Below are 23,817 nucleotides of genomic sequence, written 5' to 3' on the forward strand. Positions count from 1 at the left end.
GGACAAAGGGGTGTGCGTGGTCCATGTGGCTTTCCCAATCACATCGCTATGAAATGGATTTAAAAACAGTAATGACAATTATTCCAAAGAAGGTCTAGGTCAGTGATGTCTTAGCAAATAGACTTTTGATTATTAACAAATTGTATGAGGGCTTTATTAAGGTAGTTTAAGGATCCAGTGTGAGTACCAGAATCAAATGTGGTAAATGTAAAGGCCATTATTGAAGTGAATTATAGGGTAAATTAATCAATACTCGATCTTAAATTTTTAGATAAAACATGAATTTTAAATTCTGTATTTTATGATGCATAAAGAAACCATATCAAATCTCAAAATGTGTAGTCATAATTTTCTCTACTTGAATTTTAAAAATTCAAATTTTAGTGTGAAAGGACAAATGAACATTTCTTAAGATTTAAGCTCTAAAGGAGACTGACCATGAATAGATAAAAGTGAAGGTTAGAAGAAAAGGATGAAGAAAGATGAATGTAGTTAAGTAGTATGGAAAATAAAGAGATATTTCATAATATGTTTAATTTAATAGGATACTAATGATTCCTCAGTGATAAGGAGTTTTCCAGTAAATATTCAATTTGCTCTTCAAGAGGGAGTGAGGGCAGATTATCACAGCTTCACATAAGATAAGCAGCAGTCAGTCAGAAGTAAATTGTAAATTAGGTGATTCTAGAAACCCCATTAGCTTTTTTAGATCAAGACGACAGTATTTGGTAAATTATGATGCTAGAATACAGAACTAAATGAATAAGAAACACTTCAAATGAAAAAAATATATTAACATTTTGTGTTATTTTTCTAGCAGTAGAATAATTTTGCTCTAATTCTCTGGTTCCTCTTTATTGATTAGCTCACCTTCTGACCAATGGCATGCATTGGTAAGACCAGTGGGAAGAATTAGGAGTGCCTCCCTCTGGCCAAAGAAAATGACAAAGCTAAGTATTCCGCAGAGAATCTATACAGTGGCTTGACCTTTAACATCTTTAACAAAGCATGTAGCAAACGACTAAAACTAAGGGACCTAAGAGAGTTGTGGAAACCTCTAGATTTTTCCAACTCTGGTATTATTTGGTAGCAAAGGATAGAGCAGAAATGGTCTAATCAGAGTGCTTCTGCTTTGGTTTAGACCAGTGCTCCATCATCTTCAATTCTACTAATACTGGGGAGAGTTCTGCAATTCTTAAGACTTCCTTAGGAATGTCAGACTCATCTTAAGGCAGTTTCCATATTTGCAAAAGGTAAATAAAAATAGTTTCTACCTCAGAGTGATGTCATGAAGAATTAAGTGAGAAAATATATGCAAAGTCCTTACTACAGTGCTTGGAGCACAGAAAAAATTCAATAAAGGTTTCCTCTCTCTTATCTACTAGATCAATGTGATCTAGGATCCATGTGTCTAGGAAGGGGCCAGAACTTTATTGTCTCAGGTTTGTTGTAAGGAGATGGTAGATACCATGCTAGATCTCCTTCAATCCTTAAGACAACTATTTGGTTCACTGAAGCAATACTTTAAAAAGATACTAGACTCTGTTAAGTAGACATTTGTAATAGTAATTTCCTAAAAAGGAAATTTGGTATGATATGTGTAGGAGTGAGGGATAATTTTTTTATTGAAAAAGATTTTCTTTATATAAAAATGGCTGCAAAGCAGTATCTTTTGCATAAAGAGTGAACCAACCCTAAGGTATTTTAAGTTTGGGGAGCTGTGTCTACATTTAAGGGCTAACAGCATACTTCAACGAGGGAGCAAAAACAGAAGCTTAGTTATGCACCTGATTGCCTCAATGAAAATTTAACCAATCTGAGATCACTGAAGAGACCAACCCAGCAAGGAAGCATAGCCTACTATAAAGAAAATACAAACTGTGGAGGGGGCTCTTGAAATATTACTCCAGTTTCCTGCTAAGCAAAAATTCTAGCTCCCACAGAACACAAAGAGAAAAGGTCCTGAAAGTTAAACATTTTACAACAATTAAAAGTTTATTACCAAACTTACTACTGATTATAACAACAACAACAAAAAAAACAGGGCTCACAGTCCTTTGTAATTCCTCTTTACAAAGGAGACTCATATCCCAAATACTTTAAAAGAGGTATTTGGATACTCTATTACTTGGAATTTTGAAAATGATGTCTACAATGCATTGTTCCTTTTTTAACTGATGGATCCAGTTGAGAAAAAAGTATAAAAGAGTTCTAACTTTCAGCTTAAACTAGTATTAAAACCAACACCCTCCTCTTTTTCTTTCAAATGCCTAGGGCTTCACCAAAAAGAACTTTACTCTTTCTTACCATAATGAAGCTAAGATCATTCTGGACATGGTTGACTTGTTAAATAGTTGTTTCCTGGCTGCTAGTGATCTAAGAAGAAAGAAGAAACAAAAGAGTACATCATTCAGAGTCCAGCTAGATGAATTCATTAGAGTTTAAGAACATATAGATCAAACATCTTAATTAAGAACCTAGAAAAAAGTTAACACTAATAACGTGCCTTCCAGCTCACTTAACCTGATACTTTTAAAGACCTAAAATAAACAAGATGAAGGCAAGATGTTTCCAGAAGCCATCAGGAATGAGAACTTCTCTCCCTGAAGTTTATCAAATGGCTTTTCCTCTTTTATTTTTGTATTTCTTTCTGTTATACTTTAATGCTATCATAATCCTTTTAGTGGCTTTGAGTATCTTAACAGTTTTCTTTCCAAATCTTCCCACTACTATGGGTGAGGGTGGGTGACCACTTGGAAAACATTGCTTCACATTGTTTCCCTTAGTCTTTTCTTTTCTTCATCAAGAATGAGCAGCTATCTTATTACCTTGAGTCATGAGATGAGGACACAATTTAGTCATTGTTATTACTACTCCTTCTGGTGGTACCCCTGTAGTGTATAGATGTATGAAAACTTTTCTGCATTCCACTGATTAACCCAATGGTCTGTCTCAACAATGAAGAAAAGGTGAGATCTGCATATCAACTTTATATTGCCGTCACAAATAAAGAGAAATTTGGGTCAGGTAGAGGTTTCTTAGTACAATCAGTTGGTCTATCTAATTTGCACAAAACAACAGGAAGTTTTTGTTCTTAGAGGAAAAAACTCAAAATGCCAAAATAAAACATTGATTACATAGTCCAGTCCAGTCCATTAAACACAGAACTAGCAAATCTGACTGGGGATACTAGCAGACACAGAATGTATTAATCTAATTCCACCCAGATATGCTTCACAGAAGGCCTCTTTGCTTTAGAGTCTATTTTCATTTTTGACCTTCTCAACATCTTAAACTTGACAGATTTATCTGTACGATCTGACAGAAGGCCAAACCAATATGGGGGAAGAAAATGAGGGATCAATCAAAAAGCTCCATCATGATCTACTGTCTCCAATAGATTTCCTTATTTTCTAAGGCCAAGTGTCATAAAACAGCAGCTATGGTGTCTATACTTATGATTACCTACTACCAGGCACAATAAATTAGCAAAGTAGATAGTCACAAATCATGTCCTAATTGGCTGCCTCCAGGACAATATTTTCAAACTGAAATGACAAGATCTGGACTGTGCTGCAGTGATGAAGGGGGTGATTCTGCCAATATTGATAGGCTAAGAAAAAGGTGTAAATAGAGTCCTCCAATTTACTTTGCCGCAGGAAAACAACCTGCTGGTAAGTGAATCAAATAGAAAGATAAGCTTAAAAATATGGAGCACTTCTTGAATGTGTGTGTCAACACTGAACAGGGGTCATGTTAAAGTCTTCTGTTACCATTCCAATTTTAGTAGTATGTGATGAAGAAACTTGCTATCCAATTAACTTTTACAAACAAAAAATACAAGGAGGACCTTGCTTTTATAGTTTTGTGCACCCCAAGGTAAAGCCCTTAAGGGCTGCACCACATAATTCAGCATCAGTGGCATGAAAAATACTACAGTTAACAAGTGTATTTAATATACAACCAGGATTAGATTAGGCACTGGGGAAAAAATCTGGCTCAAGATGTACTGAGTACCCTTGTTTATCATGTCAATACTTAGGTCCCTGGCATTTTTGTCTAGTTCTTTTATCTACCCTTGTTGGTATGTATCCTTTTGCCTCAACATCACAATCTCAGGCTATATCCTTGAACGGATTTCCTTTTTTAGAGGCTATTATTATAATCTCTTGAAACATTCTTTCCTCTTATACTATATCTACTGATATAGTACTGGCATTCTTATGAATAGATGCCTAATACAGAATTTACAGCATATTGAAATTTTATTTCACATAAGCTGATCACTTAATGTCTGACCTTAATTGGCTCATTTCACATGCCAGATTTATTGGCCAAAACAAATTCACCCCAATTTTACTTAACTTAATCAGACAAACCCATCAAGAGCCATGTGCAAAAATGCTCTCTTTTCTTCAAACATATTATCTAATGAACATAAAACATTGTATTTTTTGTTCAGTGAATACTACCTAAGTCTATCCAGAGGTAACAATGCATAAGATGTTTTGGCACTGGATGAAACATATGAAATAAACAAACACGATTTTTAAAATATTCTGCTCTTTCAATGATAAAGACCAAACAAAAACAAAAATTCTGATGCAATCACCTGCCATCCTCCCTATTTTCTCACAATAGCAGAACACTCTAGTATTATATTAGTAATGGTGAAAAACCCCATTGCAAGCAATTGTTGACCAATTTAGTGATTTATCACCCTTCAGCATTTGCTCTCTGGTAAAAGGGTTATCTCACTGCAGTAAAACTTGAAATCATGCGGGATAACTGACTGACTGGCAAGCAAAGGAACACAGATCTCCCAGAAGTGCAGAGAGACGGTAGCTTAATTTCAGCACACGTGTCACATAGTCAAGGTGTTGTGAAGAGAAGCAGTCCTAGGAATGATAGTAACAACAATATGGGCTCATGTAAGCATAGATACATATTTAAAAAATCATTCTTTTTAGCCTGTACAATATGGGTAATGCAATTCAGAATCCACTTACTGACGGAAGAGAAATATTAGTAGATGGTCTTTACTTTGCCCTTTCAAACATTTACTCTTCACCTTATACTTGGTTAGTACAATGTATGAAGTAAGTATCTTGGAAATTATAGTCAGTATCCCTTAAAATGAAGAGTAATGAAAATGACAAACTGAAATGGTGTAACAGTGTAAACAGAAACATAAATGATCAATAATAAAAATCAATTTTTATTCATTGATGCACAACATGTCTTAGTGGACCACCTGAGGCATACCATTAAGTGATAAATTATCTAATAATAATTTTTTTTTATCATCATTTTATTGAGATATATTCACATACCACGCAGTCATACAAAACAAATCGTACTTTCGATTGTTTACAGTACCATTACATAGTTGTACATTCATCACCTAAATCAATCCCTGACACCTTCATTAGCACACACACAAAAATAACAAGAATAATAATTAGAGTGAAAAAGAGCAATTGAAGTAAAAAAGAACACTGGGTACCTTTGTCTGTTTGTTTCCTTCCCCTACTTTTCTACACATCCATTCATAAACTAGACAAAGTGGAGTTTGGTCCTTATGGCTTTCCCAATCCCATTGTCACCCCTCATAAGCTACACTTTTATACAACTGTCTTCGAGATTCATGGGTTCTGGGTTGTAGTTTGATAGTTTCAGGTATCCACCACCAGCTACCCCAATTCTTTAGAACCTAAAAAGGGTTGTCTAAAGTGTGCGTAAGAGTGCCCACCAGAGTGATCTCTCGGCTCGTTTTGGAATCTCTCTGCCACTGAAGCTTATTTCATTTCCTTTCACATCCCCCTTTGGTCAAGAAGATGTTCTCTGTCCCACGATGCCGGGTCTACATCTAATAATAATTTAATAAGTTTCAATGCTTTACAAAATTTATCAACTGACAAAAACCTTTAAACTGGTTATTTAAATGTCATTAAACTCTATTATCCCAATAACTGTTTCATGAATTATGACTCATTAGCTAAATTTGCTGAAATTAAAAGAAAGATGCAGAGGAAGATAAAAGAAAATCTGAAAAAGGAAACTGCAAAAACTAAAATTCTAAGCCTTCAATAGGGACTGGCTAAAGAAGTATCTCAGGAAAAGGAATGATTGCAAAGATTAAAGTGAAGAAACAAGGGAAGATCCTAAGCTGGAGAGAGATATTGTGGGGAACATTAATAGAATAAGAGAATTCTGTGTATGTGTCCAATGGTGGTAATAACAGGGATGGATAAATGATGGAGTATCCTAATGTCGTGAAATTGCAGAGTGAGAGCATATATTAGAGTACACAAAGAACACATTCAAACCTCTATTTCTTAAATTACAAGATTAAGTTAAAGCTGCTTCATAAATTTTCAGTTTCATCTAGCCAATTCTAACAACCTATTATTGATAGTTGCTGTATAGTCTATGTGATTATAATTTGACAGTCTCATACACTTTTCAGGAACACAAGACAAAAAAGGTGGAGAAAAAAATTCCTTACATGATACTATCCCCACTGGCAATAACGGAAGTTAGAAATTTACCTTTTAACCTGAATCCCTCAAAATGATGAAATAATTTTTAACACAATTTTATTGAGATATACTCACATACCATATAAACTATCCAAAGTATACAATCAATGGCTGATGATATCATCATATAGTTGTGCATTCATAGCCAAAATCAATTTTCAAACATTTTTATTACTCCAAAATAAAGAAAAAAATATTAAAAAAAGAAATAAAAAAGAACACCCAAACCATCCCATACACCTTATCCCCCCCTATTATTTATATATTTTTTTCATTATTTTATTACTCATCTGCTCACACACTGGTTAAAGAGTATCAGTCATCAGGTTTTCACTATCACATGGTCACATGATAAAAGCTATACAATTATACAATTATCAAGAAGCAAGTCTACTGGATTACTGTTCAACAGATGCAGGTACTTCCTTCCAGCTATCCTAATACACTAGAAACTAAAAGGAATATCTATATGATGCATAAGAATAACCTCCAGAATGACCTCTCAACTCTATTTGAAATCTCTTAGCCACTGAAACTTTATTTCGTTTCATTTATTTTCCCCCTTTTGCAAGAAGGCATTCTCAATCCTGCTATGCTGGGTCCAGTCCTATTTCTACTGGATAATTCACAAAATTATAATTAGCTTATTATATATATATTTTAAATCTACTTTCACTTCTCTAGAATCAGCTAATTAAAACTTGTGCATGGTTCCTTTGTTAGAACTGCATATACAACACTAGTGTTCTTACCCATCACTAGTCTACTCACAGTATCATTAGTGCTATGTTCCAAATAACAGTGCTATATTTATGACTGCATTTTAGTTTCCACAAAAGCAAAATTCTGAGAAAAGCATGAGTCATTATCCCCAAGTTGTAAAAAAAAATGTTTCTTTGGTCAAAATATGAATCTTATTGCTGAAACCAGTAATTCAGCCTAGAAATTCCTTTTCTCAATAAAAGAACAGAATGTTTCTTTTCTCTATCTGAACACTCCAAAACTAGCAGAACTGTCCATCTGTCTGCTTTTACTATTCTCCATATCTGGTTTGTGGTGACAGGAAAACATCCTTTAGTATAGCTATTTTCACTACTGCTTTTCTGTTCTTCTCTCCTGTCAAGAAGTCATTTTCCCAGGACAAAATAAACACTCCACTGCCACCATACACAAGCAACCCTTCTTCATTATTGAGCATCTATTACAAATCATTACAATATACACAGAGAACAATCTAAAGTGATTATTTATTTCCATGATGTTACATGTTAAAAAAGTTCTCTGGTTCATCTTAAAATATCTTCATATAGTAAAAGGTAAAAGTTACAAGGTAAGGCACTATTGATGTTATAAATGATTTAATTAAAGTAATGCACCTAAATTTCCCCAATAAAAAAGTCAATATAATCTTCCTATGAAGACATTTTTATGACCTCCTTTAATGGCTTCCTTTGTTGATAGCTTTTACTCCACTCATTATTCAATGTAAGTATTTTCATTCATCACTACTCTCTGGATCTTCAAGATTAGAACCTTTGGAGCTTTCAACTCCTCTCTTGCATGATGTCACTTTCACCCATCAAATCTCCTTCAAATTTATCACTTATTTTGGGTCATGTTCACTACCATTATACCAGACTAAACACTAAAGAGTTTTAGACTGAAGCACTGACTTGTCACTAATTCAACAAGCACTCATTAAGCAATTGCTGTCTATAAGACACCAGCAGTTGAAGTGAAAGGATGGGTGATGGAAGAGGGAGGGGAAATAAATCATATGTGTATATAAGTGAAGGTGAAAAGAACAGAGTCCCAACCAGTATTACCTTACAATCTACAAGGTTGAATGTAGTGATTATAGGAGAAATTGTGTGTGTGTATTTAAGGGAGCAGCACTTAATGGACAAATAGGATTCCTGCCAGGTAGGGAATAAGAGCACAGCAAGTTAAGTGAGCAGTATGAACAAAGACAAAAAGCCCTAAAAGCACACAATATTCAATTTTCCCTATCCCCAATCAATTACTCATAGTGTCATTAGAATACATACGTAAAATACATATCTAATCACAATAGTACCCCATTTAAAAAATATGCACAATTGCTAGTATCTACAGAATACAATTCAGACTAGAAGACTCACCAACTATCACATCACAACTATTCTCCATCCTTACACTCTCTTTCCCACACTCCAACCTGTAATCTTATTGGATCAATCTTTTCCCTTTACAGTTTTCTTTGCCTTTTTAAGTAGGGTCCATAACCTTTCCTGTATCGCTATTCCCACTTGCTGCCATTTCAACCATATTCTTCCTTTAAATTCAGCTCCAATGCCTTCCCTATAGTTCTTTCACAGCCTCATTAAACCTTACTTAAAATTCAGAAGAACTTTAGAATCATTTGCCAAATTCAAAAACAAACACCAAAAATAAAAAAGTGTTGATATTTTGATTGAGATCACTTTAATTTATACTAATCTAGGGAGAAGTGACATCTTTACAAGATATTCTCCTAAGTATTTATTTCCACTTATTTAAGTCTATTTATTTAAATATTCCTAAATATTATTGTTTTAAGCTGAAGTACAATTAACACATGATGAACTGTTTGTCTATCTTTTTAAAAATTTTTTACTAGAGAAGTTGTGAGTTTAAAGAACAATCATGCATAAAATACAGGACTCCCATATACCACCCCACCACCAACACCTTGCATTGGTGTGGAACAATTTTTACAATTGAGGTTAGCACTTTTTTGCATTATACTTTTTTTTTAAATAGTAGTTACCTTTGTTAAAATTGATAAAATTATTAAAATAGTACTATTAACTACCATCCATAGTTTACATTGTATTTCCCCCCACATACCACCTTATTATTAACACCTTGTATTAGTATCATATGTTTGTTACAATTCATGAAAGAACATTCCTATACTTGTACTATTAACTATAGTCCATTGCCTATAATAGGGTTTACTGTGTTATACAGTCCTATGTTTTGTCTTTTAATTTTTATTCAAATATAATATATATAACCTAAAGTTTACTCTTTTAATCACATTTACCTACATAATTCAGTGCCATTAATTACACTCACAATATTGTACTACCATCACCACCATCCATTTCCAAACCTTAACAATCAACCTAACTAGAAACTCTGTACAAATTAAGCATCAACTCTCCATTCTCTAACCTCAATCTATCCCCTGGTAACCTATATTCTAGAGTCTAACTCTATGAATTTGCTTACTATATTTGGTTCTTATCACTGAGAACATACAATATTTGTCCTTTTGTGTCTGGCTTATTTCACTCAACATAATGTCCTCAAGATTCATCTATGTTGTTGCATGCCTCAGGACTTCATTCTTTTTAATGGCTGAATAATATTCCATTGTATTTATATACCACATTTTATTTATTCATTCATTGGCTGGTGGACACTTGGGTTGAAATGTACATATCTTAAGTTTTAAGTTTGTTGACTTGACAACTTTATTTTCTTTTTGTTAGCTTCCTATGGAACCACCACACTACCATCTACAGGGTAGCTCCAGATGGGCTGCACCGTTCTACTTCTCCACCTACAGTGATTAGGTATCCCTCTCTCCACATTTTCTCCAGCACTTGTATCCCTCTTTGTTTTTTAAACAGTTTTATTCACACACCATATATTCCATCCTAAGTAAACAATCAATGGTTCCCGCTATAATCACGCAGTTATACATTCACCACCACGATATAAATGAAGACATTTCCATTTCTTCCACAAAGAAAGAGGAAGAGGAGAAAAAAGAAAAAAGAAAAAGAAAAGAGAAAGAAAAAAAATGACAAAAAAGTAAAAGGAAAAATAAAAATACAATACAATAAAAAGGTCAGACAACACCACCATCAAGAATCCCATATCCCTCCCTTATATCCCCCTTTTATAGACATTTAGCTTTGGTATATTGTCTTTGTTACAATTAATGGAAGCATATTACAATACTACTGTTAACAACAGACTCTAATTTGCATTGATTGTATTTTTCCCCAATACCATCCCATTTTTCAACACCTTGACCAAAGCTGACGTTCATTTGTTTTCACTAATGTAAAAGCATTCCTATATTTGCACATATTTAATCACCATCATTGACCACTCTAGGTTTCACTAGATTCTACATTCCCAGTCTTTATCATATCTTTCCTTCTGGTGTCACACATGCCCCTAACCTTCCTCTTTTAACTGTACTCACAGTCATCTTTGTTCACTGTACTTACAATATTGTGCTACCATCACACAATATTGTGCTATCCATTTCTGGATCTACACAATCAATCCTGTTGAACATTCTATACTCCTTCAGCATCAGATGCCCAATCTCTACCCTCTTACTATCTCCTGATAACCTGTGTTCTCAGCGTTAACTTTCAAAGTTTGCTCACTAATGTTAGTTCATATTAGTGAGACCATAGAGTATTTGTCCTTTTGTTTCTGGTTAATTTCTCTTAACATAATGGACTTTGCAACTTTTTACACCCATGTAAACACCATACAAAACAAGATAAACAACACTTCTATTACTCCAGAGTATTTCCTTAAGCTCTTTTCCAATTAATTTCTCTCTTTGTCCCCAGGCAATCACATTCTGATTTCTGTCACTATAGATTAGTTTTGTTGGTTCTTGACTTCATATAAATGGAGAAAAACAGTATATATTCTTTTGCTTAACATAGCATTTTTGAGATTTACCCATGTTGTTAATGTATCAGTAGTTCTTTTAAATCACTAAGCAGTATTTCAAAATATACCAGTGCTTGTTTATTCATTCTCCAGTTGTTGAAAATATAGGCTGTTTCCTGTTTTTGGCTACTATAAACAAAACTGCTATGATCATTATTATACCAGTTTGTGTATTTGTGTGTGTACATATACTTTTATTTCTCTCAGTAAATATTTATGAGTGAAATGCTGGGTCATAATGTGGGCAGACAAGAATTAACATAGCAGACCTGACTGCTTATTTAAAAAGGGTTTGGCTCTTGGTTGAGGTCCAGGAACTTGCTTTTGGAAAAAAAGAGCTGATAAATCTAACTAAATAAAAGTAAAAAAATTTTGTGTGGGAAAAGTATCATAAACCAAACTGAAAGATAACTGGCAAGACATATTTGTAACACATATGACAAAGGGCTACTTTTTATAATTTACAAATGGCTCAGACCAATCAGTAAGAAAAAGATGAATAAGAAAAGGTTATAAAAATGCAGTTTGTGAAAAAGAAATATAAATGACCACTAAACTTAAGAAAATAATAATTTAAGAAATGCAAATCAAAACAATGACACTGCCAATTTTCACCTATCAATCTGAAAAGAAATTAAGCTTGATGAAACCCAGTTATTTCAGGGATAGCACTCTTAAATTGTTGGTGGGAATGCAAACAATTTTGGAAGACAACCTGACAATATGATTCAAAAAATAAATTTAATGTCATTTAAGGATTTCCTCCAGCATAGTTTACCTACAAACAAGAGCTCTGTCCTCAAACCTAGAGCTTCCAATCAACATTTACTGCCATTAAATATAAATGAAAGCCAAGAATAGTTACATATTTGAGGAAAGTCTCCAATATTAAAGACAGAAACCAAGATAAAATATGAGTGCTGAGAAAACAGAGAATGATGGGACAGAAGAAATGTCAAAGAAACTGTAATTAAAAAACTCTAAGAGAAAATATTGCATCCTTAACAAGGAGAGGAACTAATAAGAAAAAAAACAATCAGAGAATAAAAAAAGTTGAAAAAAATTCCACAAAAGTTTGAAGTTAAAGCCAAGGCAATTTTCTAGAAAGCAGAAGAAAAACAAAGAGATGAGTAGTAGGTAAAAATTTAGAAAAGAAAACCAGGAGGTCTCATATATGACTAATGGGAGTTACAGAAAGAGAGATCAGTGAAAACAGAGGGGAAGACACTGTCAAAAAAAACGAGGCAAGAAAATTTCCAAGAATTGGAAGACCTAAATCTGCAGAAAGCAAGGATCTACTGAGCGCTTAGCACAATAAATGAAAAAAGACATATACCAAGGCATAGCAGCATAAACTTTCAGAATAGTAGGCATAGAAAGAAGAAAATAATCACTTCCAGAGGGGGAAAATAGAGAAAAAAAAAAAATTAAAGATCAGGAACCAGAATGGGACTGGACCCCTAAGAAGCAAAACTGGAAGCTAAACGATATTAGAGCAATGCTTTAAAAATTCTGAGTACAAATAATTTTCAACCTAGAATTCTATACTCAACTAAAATACCACTGAAGTATAGGAACAGAATATAACTTATTCAGGTATGTAAAATCGCAAAAAAAACTTAGCTACCAGTTACCTCTTTGAAAGAAGGCCCTAGAGGATATGCTCCTGTTAAATGAAGGAGTAAACCAAGAAGACACAGGACACAGGGCAAAGGAAATGAAGACTCTAATACAGGAAGCAGGTGTAGAGAATTCCCAGGATATGAGCAAAGAAAGACCCAAGACAGCAGCTGTGAAACAGACCTAGTAGGCAGTCAAGATTGAATAAGATTGAATAAGAAAGACTGAGGGCTCTAGGAATGCTATATTAGGAAAATAAATTGAACTATTTATCTCACAGGTGAGAGTTATCACAAAGATGGTTTGAAACCTGGGGGAAGATAAACTCAAATGCAAAGATAATTAAGATACTTAAGCAAATTTTAAACATTTTAAATATGAAGCAATTAATTTAAAAAAAAGTTGTTATCAGAAAGATATAACACCATGCACCATGTGCTTTATCACTGAATGATATTTATATGGTCATAAATAAATGTGGCTTTAAACTGTTTGATTAAATGTATCAGAATCACAAGATAAGGCGAATGAAAGTATAAGAAAGTTAAAATCATATAAGAGGAAATCAATGGATAATGTCAAATATTGGTGAACCAAGAGATAGCCATATACCCCATTATTATAAGGAGGTACATACCAGAAGAAATAGCTAAAATAGTTTTAAGTGCTTTTATCTGAAGACAACATGGGACAAGACAAGATGTGAGGACAGGATTTAAGACAGAAGGTTTTTATTAATCCTTCAGCAGTGAATTAAAACTTCATAATTTTTTATTTTAATTTCCACTTTGATTTATAATATATACCATAAAATTCAGTTTGATGATTTTTGGTAAATAAATAGTTACTATACATGAAAACACCACCATAATCAAGTTTTAAAAAACTTTCATTGCCCTTACAAGTTTTCTCCCTTTGTAGTCAATACTCACTCCTACTCCAGGTCCTAGGTAACTTACTATTCTGGTTTCTGTCACTATAGTTTAGCTTTTTCTAGAATTTCATATAAATGGATTCATACAGTCAGTATACAATCTTTTGCATCTGGCTTCTTTCACTTAGTATGATGTTTTTAATTCCTGTTTTATTAACTTGCATCCATAACCTTGCTAAATTCACTTATTAGTTCAAGCAGCATTGTGTGTGTGTGTAGATGCCTTAGAATTTTCTACATACATATTATTCATCTGTGAATACAATAGTTTTATTTCTTCCTTCCTATTCCATATGCCCTTTAATTTCTTTTTCTTGTCTTACTGCACTGGCTAGGACCTCCAGTACAATGCTGAATAAAAGTGGTGAGAACAAACATCCTTTTCTGTTCTTGATCTTAAGTGGAAAAACATAAAATCATTAACCATAAAGTATGTTGTTATTTTTCATAGACATCTTTTATCAGGTTGAGGAAGTTGCCTTCAATTCCTAGTTTGCTGAACTTCATACTTGGTATTACATCCCATTCCATGCTATCATTTCTTTCACTCTATTTCAAATGGATAACTCAGGTTTATGGTATGGCATTTTTTGTGAAACACTAGAAGTCAGAAGATGAAGATACTTGCCTCACTTTTCTGACTTGCTGATTGTAAATGTGGTCATCTCACTTAATTTGTAAGATGACTCTTAGTTTTCTAATTAATAAAACAGGAATTAGACTAAGAATAATTAAAAACTATTAAATTTTTTTTTTTTTTTTAAATCATCATTTTATTGAGATATATTCACATACCACGCAGTCATACAAAACAAATTGTACTTTCGATTGTTTACAGTACCATTACATAGTTGTACATTCATCACCTAAATCAATCCCTGACACCTTCATTAGCACACACACAAAAATAACAAGAATAATACTTAGAGTGAAAAAGAGCAATTGAAGTAAAAAAGAACACTGGGTACCTTTGTCTGTTTGTTTCCTTCCCCTACTTTTCTACACATCCATCCATAAACTAGACAAAGTGGTGTTTGGTCCTTATGGCTTTCCCAATCCCATTGTCACCCCTCATAAGCTACATTTTTATACAACTGTCTTCGAGATTCATGGGTTCTGGGTTGTAGTTTGATAGTTTCAGGTATCCACCACCAGCTACCCCAATTCTTTAGAACCTAAAAAGGGTTGTCTAAAGTGTGCATAAGAGTGCCCACCAGAGTGACCTCTCGGCTCCTTTTGGAATCTCTCTGCCACTGAAGCTTATTTCATTTCCTTTCACATCCCCCTTTTGGTCAAGAAGATGTTCTCCGTCCCACGGTGCCAGGTCTACATTCCTCCCTGGGAGTCATATTCCACGTTGCCAGGGAGATTCACTTCCCTGGGTGTCTGATCCCACGTAGGGGGGAGGGCAGTGATTTCACCTTTCAAGTTGGCTTAGCCAGAGAGAGAGGGCCACATCTGAGCAACAAAGAGGCATTCAGGAGGAGACTCTTAGGCACAAATACAGGGAGGCCTAGCCTCTCCTTTGCAGCAACCGTCTTCCCAAGGGTAAAACTTATGGTAGAGGGCTCAACCCATCAAACCACCAGTCCCCTATGTCTGTGGTCATGTTAGCAACCATGGAGGTGGGGTAGGCGAATACCCCTGCATTCTCCACAGGCTCCTCAAGGGGGCACTACATCTTTTTTTTTTTTTTTTTTTTTTTTTTTTTAACTTTCCCTTCTTTTTTCAAATCACCTGTATGAAAAAAAAGTTAAAAGAAAACAAACATACAATAAAAGAGCATTTCAAAGAGACCATAGCAAGGGAGTAAGAAAAAGACAACTAACCTAAGATAACTGCTTAACTTCCAACATGTTCCTACTTTACCCCAAGAAAGTTACATAATATAGCAACATTTCAGTGAACTTGTTCCTACTACAACCATCAGAAATTAACAGACCATAGTCATTTCTGGGCATCCCCAGAACGTTAAATAGCTTATCTGTTCTTCCTGGATTATTGTTCCCCCTTCCTTAATTGCTCTCTACTGCTAGTTCCCCTACATTCTACATTATAAACCATTTGTTTTACATTTTTCAAAGTTCACATTAGTGGTAGCATATAATATTTCTCTTTTTGTGCCTGGCTTATTTCGCTCAGCATTATGTCTTCAAGGTTCATCCATGTTGTCATATGTTTCACCAGATCGTTTCTTCTTACTGCCGCGTAGTATTCCATCGTGTGTATATACCACATTTTATTTATCCACTCATCTGTTGAAGGACATTTGGGTTGTTTCCATCTCTTGGCAATTGTGAATAATGCTGCTATGAACATTGGCGTGCAGATATCTGTTCGTGTCACTGCTTTCCGATCTTCCGGGTATATACCGAGGAGTGCAATCGCTGGATCGAATGGTAGCTCTATATCTAGTTTTCTAAGGAACTGCCAGACTGACTTCCAGAGTGGCTGAACCATTATACAGTCCCACCAACAATGAATAAGAGTTCCAATTTCTCCACATCCCCTCCAGCATTTGTAGTTTCCTGTTTGTTTAATGGCAGCCATTCTAACCGGTGTTAGATGGTATCTCATTGTGGTCTTAATTTGCATCTCTCTAATAGCTAGTGAAGCTGAACATTTTTTCATGTGTTTCTTGGTCATTTGTATTTCCTCTTCAGAGAACTGTCTTTTCATATCTTTTGCCCATTTTATAATTGGGCTGTCTGTACTATTGTCATTGAGTTGTAGGATTTCTTTGTATATGCAAGATATCAGTCTTTTGTCAGATACATGGTTTCCAAAAATTTTTTCCCATTGAGTTGGCTGCCTCTTTACCTTTTTGAGAAATTCCTTTGAGGTGCAGAAACTTCTAAGCTTGAGGAGTTCCCATTTATCTATTTTCTCTTTTGTTGCTTGTGCTTTGGGTGTAAAGTCTAGGAAGTGGCCTCCTAATACAAGGTCTTGAAGATGTTTTCCTACATTATCTTCTAGGAGTTTTATGGTACTTTCTTTTATATTGAGATCTTTGGTCCATTTTGAGTTAATTTTTGTGTAGGGGGTGAGGTAGGGGTCCTCTTTCATTCTTTTGGATATGGATATCCAACTCTCCCAGCCCCATTTGTTGAAAAGACCATTATGGCTCAGTTCGGTGACTTTGGGGGCCTTATCAAAGATCAGTCGGCCATAGATCTGAGGGTCTATCTCTGAATTCTCAATTCGATTCCATTGATCTATATGTCTATCTTTGTGCCAGTACCATGCTGTCTTGGCAACTGTGGCTTTATAATAAGCTTCAAAGTCAGGGAGTGTAAGTCCTCCCACTTCGTTTTTCTTTTTTAGAGTGTCTTTAGCAATTCGAGGCATCTTCCCTTTCCAAATAAATTTGATAACTAGCTTTTCCAAGTCTGCAAAGCAGGTTGTTGGAATTTTGATTGGGATTGCATTGAATCTGTAGATGAGTTTGGGTAGAATTGACATCTTAATGACATTTAGCCTTCCTATCCATGAACATGGAATATTTTTCCATCTTTTAAGGTCCCCTTCTATTTCTTTTAGTAGAGTTATGTAGTTTTCTTTGTATAGGTCTTTTACATCTTTGGTTAAGTTGATTCCTAGGTACTTGATTTTTTTAGTTGCTATTGAAAATGGTATCTTTTTCTTGAGTGTCTCTTCAGTTTGTTCATTTCTAGCATATAGAAACATTACTGACTTATGTGCATTAATCTTGTATCCCGCTACTTTGCTAAATTTGTTTATTAGCTCTAGTAGGTGTATCGTTGATTTCTCAGGGTTTTCTAGATATAAGATCATATCATCTGCAAACAATGACAGTTTTACTTCTTCTTTTCCAATTTGGATGCCTTTTATTTCTTTGTCTTGCCGGATTGCCCTGGCTAGCACTTCCAGCACAATGTTGAATAACAGTGGTGACAGCGGGCATCCTTGTCTTGTTCCTGATCTTAGAGGGAAGGCTTTCAGTCTCTCACCATTGAGTACTATGCTGGCTGTGGGTTTTTCATATATGCTCTTTATCATGTTGAGGAAGTTTCCTTCAATTCCTACCTTTTGAAGTGTTTTTATCAAAAACGGATGTTGGATTTTGTCAAATGCTTTTTCAGCATCTATTGAGATGATCAATTGATTTTTCCCTTTCGAGTTTTTAATGTGTTGTAATACATTGTTTTTCTGATGTTGAACCATCCTTGCATGCCTGGAATGAACCCCACTTGGTCATGGTGTATGATTTTTTTAATGTGTCTTTGGATTCGATTTGCAAGTATTTTGTTGAGGATTTTTGCATCTATATTCATTAGGGAGATTGGCCGGTAGTTTTCCTTTTTTGTAGCATCTTTGCCTGGTTTTGGTATTAGATTGATGTTAGCTTCATAAAATGAGTTAGGTAGTGTTCCATTTTTTTCAATGTTTTGAAAGAGTTTGAGTAAGATTGGTGTCAGTTCTTTCTGGAAAGTTTGGTAGAATTCCCCTGTGAAGCCATCTGGCCCTGGGCATTTATTTGTGGGAAGATTTTTGATGACTGATTGGATCTCTTTGCTTGTGATGGGTTGGTTGAGGTCTTCTATTTCTTCTCTGGTCAGTCTAGGTTGTTCATATGTTTCCAGGAAATTGTCCATTTCTTCTACATTATCCAGTTTGTTGCCATACAGTTGTTCATAATATCCTCTTATAATTTTTTTAATTTCTTCAGGATCTGCAGTTATGTCACCTTTTTCATTCATTATTTTGTTTATATGGGTCTTCTCTCTTTTTGATTTTGTCAGTCTAGCTAGGGGCTTGTCAATCTTGTTGATCTTCTCAAAGAACCAACTTTTGGTGATATTTATCCTTTCTATTGTTTTTTTGTTCTCTATGTCATTTATTTCTGCTTTAATCCTTGTTATTTCTTTTCTTCTACTTGGTTTAGGATTGGTTTGCTGTTCATTTTCTAGCTTCTTCAGTTGATCCATTAGTTCTTTGATTTTGGCTCTTTCTTCCTTTTTAATATATGCGTTTAGTGCTATAAATTTCCCCCTTAGCACTGCTTTTGCTGCATCCCATAGGTTTTGGTATGTTGTGTTCTCATTTTCATTCGTCTCTATATATTTAGCAATTTCTCTTGCTATTTCTTCTTTAACCCACTGATTGTTTAGGAGTGTGTTGTTTAACCTCCAGGTATTTGTGAATTTTCTAAGTCTCTGATGGTTATTGACTTCTAATTGTATTCCATTGTGGTCAGAGAATGTGCTTTGAATAATTTCAATCTTTTTAAATTTATTGAGGCTTGTTTTATGTCCCAGCATATGATCTATTCTGGAGAAAGTTCCGTGAGCACTAGAAAAGTATGTGTATCCTGGTGATTTGGGATGTAATGTCCTGTAGATGTCTGTTAAATCTAATTCATTTATCAGATTGTTTAGGTTTTCAATTTCCTTATTGGTCTTCTGTCTGGTTGATCTATCTATAGGAGAGAGTGATGTGTTGAAGTCTCCCACAATTATTGTGGAAACATCAATTGCTTCCTTTAGTTTTGCCAATGTTTCTCTCATGTATTTTGTGGCACCTTGATTGGGTGCATAGACATTTACGATTGTTATTTCTTCTTGCTGAATTGCCCCTTTTATTAGTATGTAGTGGCCTTCTTTGTCTCTCAAAACATCCCTGCATTTGAAGTCTATTTTATCTGAGATTAATATTGCTACACCTGCTTTCTTTTGGCTGTAGCTTGCATGAAATATTTTTTTCCATCCTTTCACTTTCAGTTTCTTTGTGTCCCTGTGTCTAAGATGAGTCTCTTGTATGCAACATATTGATGGTTCATTTTTTTTGATCCATTCTGCGAATCTATATCTTTTAATTGGGGAGTTTAATCCATTTACATTCAACGTTAAAACCGTGAAGGCATTTCTTGAATCGGCCATCTTATCCTTTGGGTTATGTTTGCCATATTTTTCCCTCTCTCTATTAATATCCTTTATTGTACCCATACCGAATCTCTTTAGTACTGAACCTTTCTCCAAGTCTCTCTGTCCTGTCTTTGTTTCTCTGTCTGTAGGGCTCCCTTTAGTATCTCCAGTAGGGCAGGTCTCTTGTTAGCAAATTCTCTCAGCATTTCTTTGTCTGTGAAAAATTTAAGCTCTCCCTCAAATTTGAAGGAGAGCTTTGCTGGATAAAGTATTCTTGGCTGGAAATTCCTCTCTCTCAGAATTTTAAATATATCGTGCCATTGCCTTCTCGCCTCCATGGTGGCTGCTGAGTAGTCACTACTTAGTCTTATGCTGTTTCCTTTGTATGTGGTGAATTGCTTTTCTCTTGCTGCTTTCAGAACTTGCTCCTTCTCTTCTATGTTTGACAGTGTGATCAGTATATGTCTCGGAGTGGGTTTTTTTGGATTTATTCTATTTGGAGTTCGCTGAGCATTTATGATTTGTGTATTTATGTTGTTTAGAAGATTTGGGAAGTTTTCCCCAACAATTTCTTTGAATACTCTTCCTAGACCTTTACCCTTTTCTTCCCCTTCTGGGACACCAATGAGTCTTATATTCGGACGCTTCATATTATCTATCATATCCCTGAGGTCCATTTCGAGTTTTTCAATTTTTTTCCCCATTCTTTCTTTTATGCTTTCATTTTCCATTCTGTCATCTTCCAGGTCACTGATTCGTTGTTCAACTTCCTCTAGTCTTGTACTATGAGTGTCCAGAATCTTTTTAATTTGGTCAACAGTTTCTTTAATTTCCATAAGATCATCCATTTTTTTATTTAGTCTTGCAATGTCTTCTTTATGCTCTTCTAGGGTCTTCTTGATTTCCTTCATATCCCGTACTAGGGTCTCATTGTTCATCTTTAGTTCTTTGAGTAGCTGCTCTAGGTGTGTCTCTTCTGGTCTTTTGATTTGGGTGCTTGGGCTTGGGTTATCCATATCGTCTGGTTTTTTCATATGCTTTATAATTTTCTGTTGTTTTTGGCCTCGTGGCATTTGCTGTCCTTGATAGGGTTCTTTTAGGGTTTGTAGACCAGTTGAAGTCCTTATCTCTAATTTATCAGATCTACAGCTTCGTGGAGTACACTTTCTCTAACTAACCAGCAGGTGGCGTCCACGAGCCACCTGTTCTCCACAAGCCAGATCTCCCCTGCTTAGCCTTTTTGGTGAGTGGGGGAGTGAGTCTTGTGGGGCCCAATTGGTGTCCCAAGCTTGCGTGTGTAGTTGGTGTTGCCTGCCCTGTATGTGGGGCGTGTTTCTGGGCAGTCGGGGAGGGGGGGTGGCCCTAACAATCAAATCTCCCTGATGATCCTAGAGTTTTAAAGCTACTGCAATAGTCTAATCCTTCAGTTCAGTCCTGCCACAGTTTGTCTCTGCCACTGACCCACAAGTCTTTGGTATTGGCGTATGGCTACTGAGACTTGCAAGTGGGCCCCTCTTCCAGGCTGTGCACCCCGGGTCCTCTGTTGAGGGATGACTGTGCTATGTCACAGGTGAGTGCCGTCCCCCCAGGGCAGTTCTGGGCTGCTGGGCTGTGTTGGGAGGCTCCCAGTCTGCTCAAATGATGGCTGAATGGGGCTCTGTTAATTCACACTGCTCCCCCTTCCCAGCTCTGGGACATTCAGCTGAGGTTGCAGGGAAGGCTAATGTCCACGCCCAGTTTTGTGGTGTGTGCCTGTTATTTGAAGCACTTCCGTCACACTGGGTTGTCTGGGGCAGCTCTGGGCTATGGGGCTGGCGATGGGCAGGAGTGTTTCCTGTCCACCAGGATGGTGGCTGTGAGCGGACACCCCCCTTTTCTTGGGAAGTTGTGTTGTTTAGTGAATTTTCTCAGCCACTGGATTATTGCCTTTTGTCTCAGAGCTCTCTTATTTCTGCTCTTGACTTGACGTGCCCAAATTTCAATTCTTTGAAGGTTTCTGTATTGAGCTTCTTAGAGTAATTGTTTTAGAAAAAGCAAAAAGGATTTAAAAAAAAAAAAAAAAAACAAAACAAAACGGCCCTCCTCAGAGATCTAATGGGTTATTGAAATGCTAATAGACAAAGCAACCAGGGCCATTAAGGAAAGGTGCCCTGGGCAGAGAGATCAGCCTTGCTTCGGGATTTGCATATGCGCCTCAAGGCCTGATCTCTGCCCTTCCCCTTTCTGTGTTCACCAGAACTCCAAAAATCCTCTGCTTTTACTTTGGAGCTTCTCGTGTTGTTTTCCTTCTATGCCCGTCTCCTCTCTGCTGGGCTGGCTGCTCTCAGAGTCTCTGGTGTCTGGCCTCAGTCTATCTATGGTTGGAGTTTGAATCAGTAGAATGAGTTTCCGATGAGAGCAGCCACTGCAATTATCCCTTCTCCTTCCTGGAGCTGACAGCCCCTCCTCCCCCGGGACTGAGCCTGGCAGGGAGGGGCGCGGGTCCCCTGGCCGCAAAAACTTACAGATTTCGCTGATCTCAGCAGTTCCACGTTTTCATGAGTGTTGTATGAAGTATGCCCAAAGACAGATTGCTCTGTGGTGTCCAGTCCACGCAGTTCCTGGCTTTTTACCTACTTTCCTGGAGGAGTAACTAAAACATACAGCTCACCAGTCTGCCATCTTGCCCCGCCTCTCCAAAACTATTAAATTTAAGTATGAAAATATAGGCTTCTTTTGGAAATCCAAAGGAATACTCTTACACTTTTTGAGACCATTGAAAAATGTGTATTTAAGCACTCCTTCAAATTTGAAGGAGAGCTTTGCTGGATAAAGAATTCTTAGTTGGCAATTTTTAACTTAAGTAAAATATTAGCTAATTAATTCATTAGATTATTAAACAACAACAAAATGGCATTTATTATAGAAATACAAGTCATCATCATTTTGCTATTAGGAAATCTGCAACACATGCAAGTGCATGCTCTCTCTCCTTCTTACACATGCACACACACACAGCCTTGTAAGCCAGGAATAGAAAGCTATCCCTTTATGTAATAAATAATATCCCAAATCAGAAGCTTTGATCAGGCTTAATAATAAAAGACTTGAAGCATTCTCATTAATGTTATGAACAATGCGAGGAACAATAGCTATTATTTTATCTTTTTTGTATTGGTATGGCAATACTAGTACAGTTATGTAAGAGGAAGAAAAAGAGTATAATAAGAAAGGAGGAGATAAATTATCTGCAATTTTTTGTTTCCATATCCATTCTGTCTCTCTTGACCTCCCACTTATATTCCTCTCCCCAATGTATACCAATGTTAATATCATATTAATTAACTCTAGGGAGGAAAATGAGAGGGATATAGGAATATATATTGCAGTAACTATTTGGGTTTGTTTCTGAACTCAGTTCTCTTCCTTGAATCTGTTTACTGTGGTGCAAATAATATACTATTTTTATAATGGAGGCTTTCATGTCTATTAAGGCTAGTATCTCTTCACTACTCTTCTCTGAAGCATTCAATATATAAAAGCTATCATGAAACTTTTTACACCACTTTAGAGGCTGACACAGACTTCATATATCAAAAGAAAACTATAGACTGTTCACACTTAAAGTATTAAGTAACTTTAGTATCTCAAGTAGGGCAGGTCTTTTATTAGCAAAATCTCTCAGCATTTGTTTGCCTGTGAAAAATTTAAGCACTCCTTCAAATTTGAAGGAGAGCTTTGCTGGATAAAGAATTCTTAGTTGGCAATTTTTCTCTCTCAGAATTTTAAACATGTCATGCCACCTCCTTCTCACCTCCATGGTGGCTGCACAGTAGTCACTACTTAGTCTTATGTTGTTTCCTTTGTATGTGGTCTATTGCTTTTCTCTTGCTGCTTTCAGAAGTTGTTCCTTCTCTTCAGAACTTGACAGTCTGATCAGATCTGATCGTGGAGTGGGTTTATTTGGATTTATTCTATTTGGAGTTCACTGAGCATTTATGCTTTGGGTATTTATGTTGTGTAGAAGCTCTGGGAAATTTTCCCCAACAATTTCTTTGAAAACTCCTTCTAGACCTTTACCCTTCTCTTCCCCTTCTGGGACACCAATGAGTCTTATATTTGGATG

General features: G+C 35.8%; 1 protein-coding gene and 1 non-coding gene across 5 annotated transcripts in view; both read right to left on the reverse strand.

Moving 5' to 3' along the window:
- The window catches only part of PIK3CA (phosphatidylinositol-4,5-bisphosphate 3-kinase catalytic subunit alpha), an 89,658-nt gene that overhangs the window by 44,054 nt on the left and 21,787 nt on the right, over positions 1-23,817 (reverse strand). For 2 of the 4 annotated variants that reach the window (XM_037840147.1, XM_037840159.1), the window contains exon 2: positions 2,308-2,376. The gene's annotated coding sequence lies outside the window, so the exon portion shown is untranslated. Of the gene's footprint in view, positions 1-2,307; positions 4,330-5,752; positions 5,772-23,817 lie in introns of those variants that run through there. The other 2 variants (XM_037840165.1, XM_037840153.1) reach the window with 2 other exon arrangements.
- Positions 3,704-3,807, reverse strand: LOC119510549. Its single transcript, XR_005211963.1, has one exon. It is a non-coding gene; the product is annotated as a U6 spliceosomal RNA (small nuclear RNA).

Source organism: Choloepus didactylus, chromosome 1 (genome assembly GCF_015220235.1).
Source record: "Choloepus didactylus isolate mChoDid1 chromosome 1, mChoDid1.pri, whole genome shotgun sequence".
Lineage (NCBI taxonomy): Eukaryota > Metazoa > Chordata > Mammalia > Pilosa > Megalonychidae > Choloepus > Choloepus didactylus.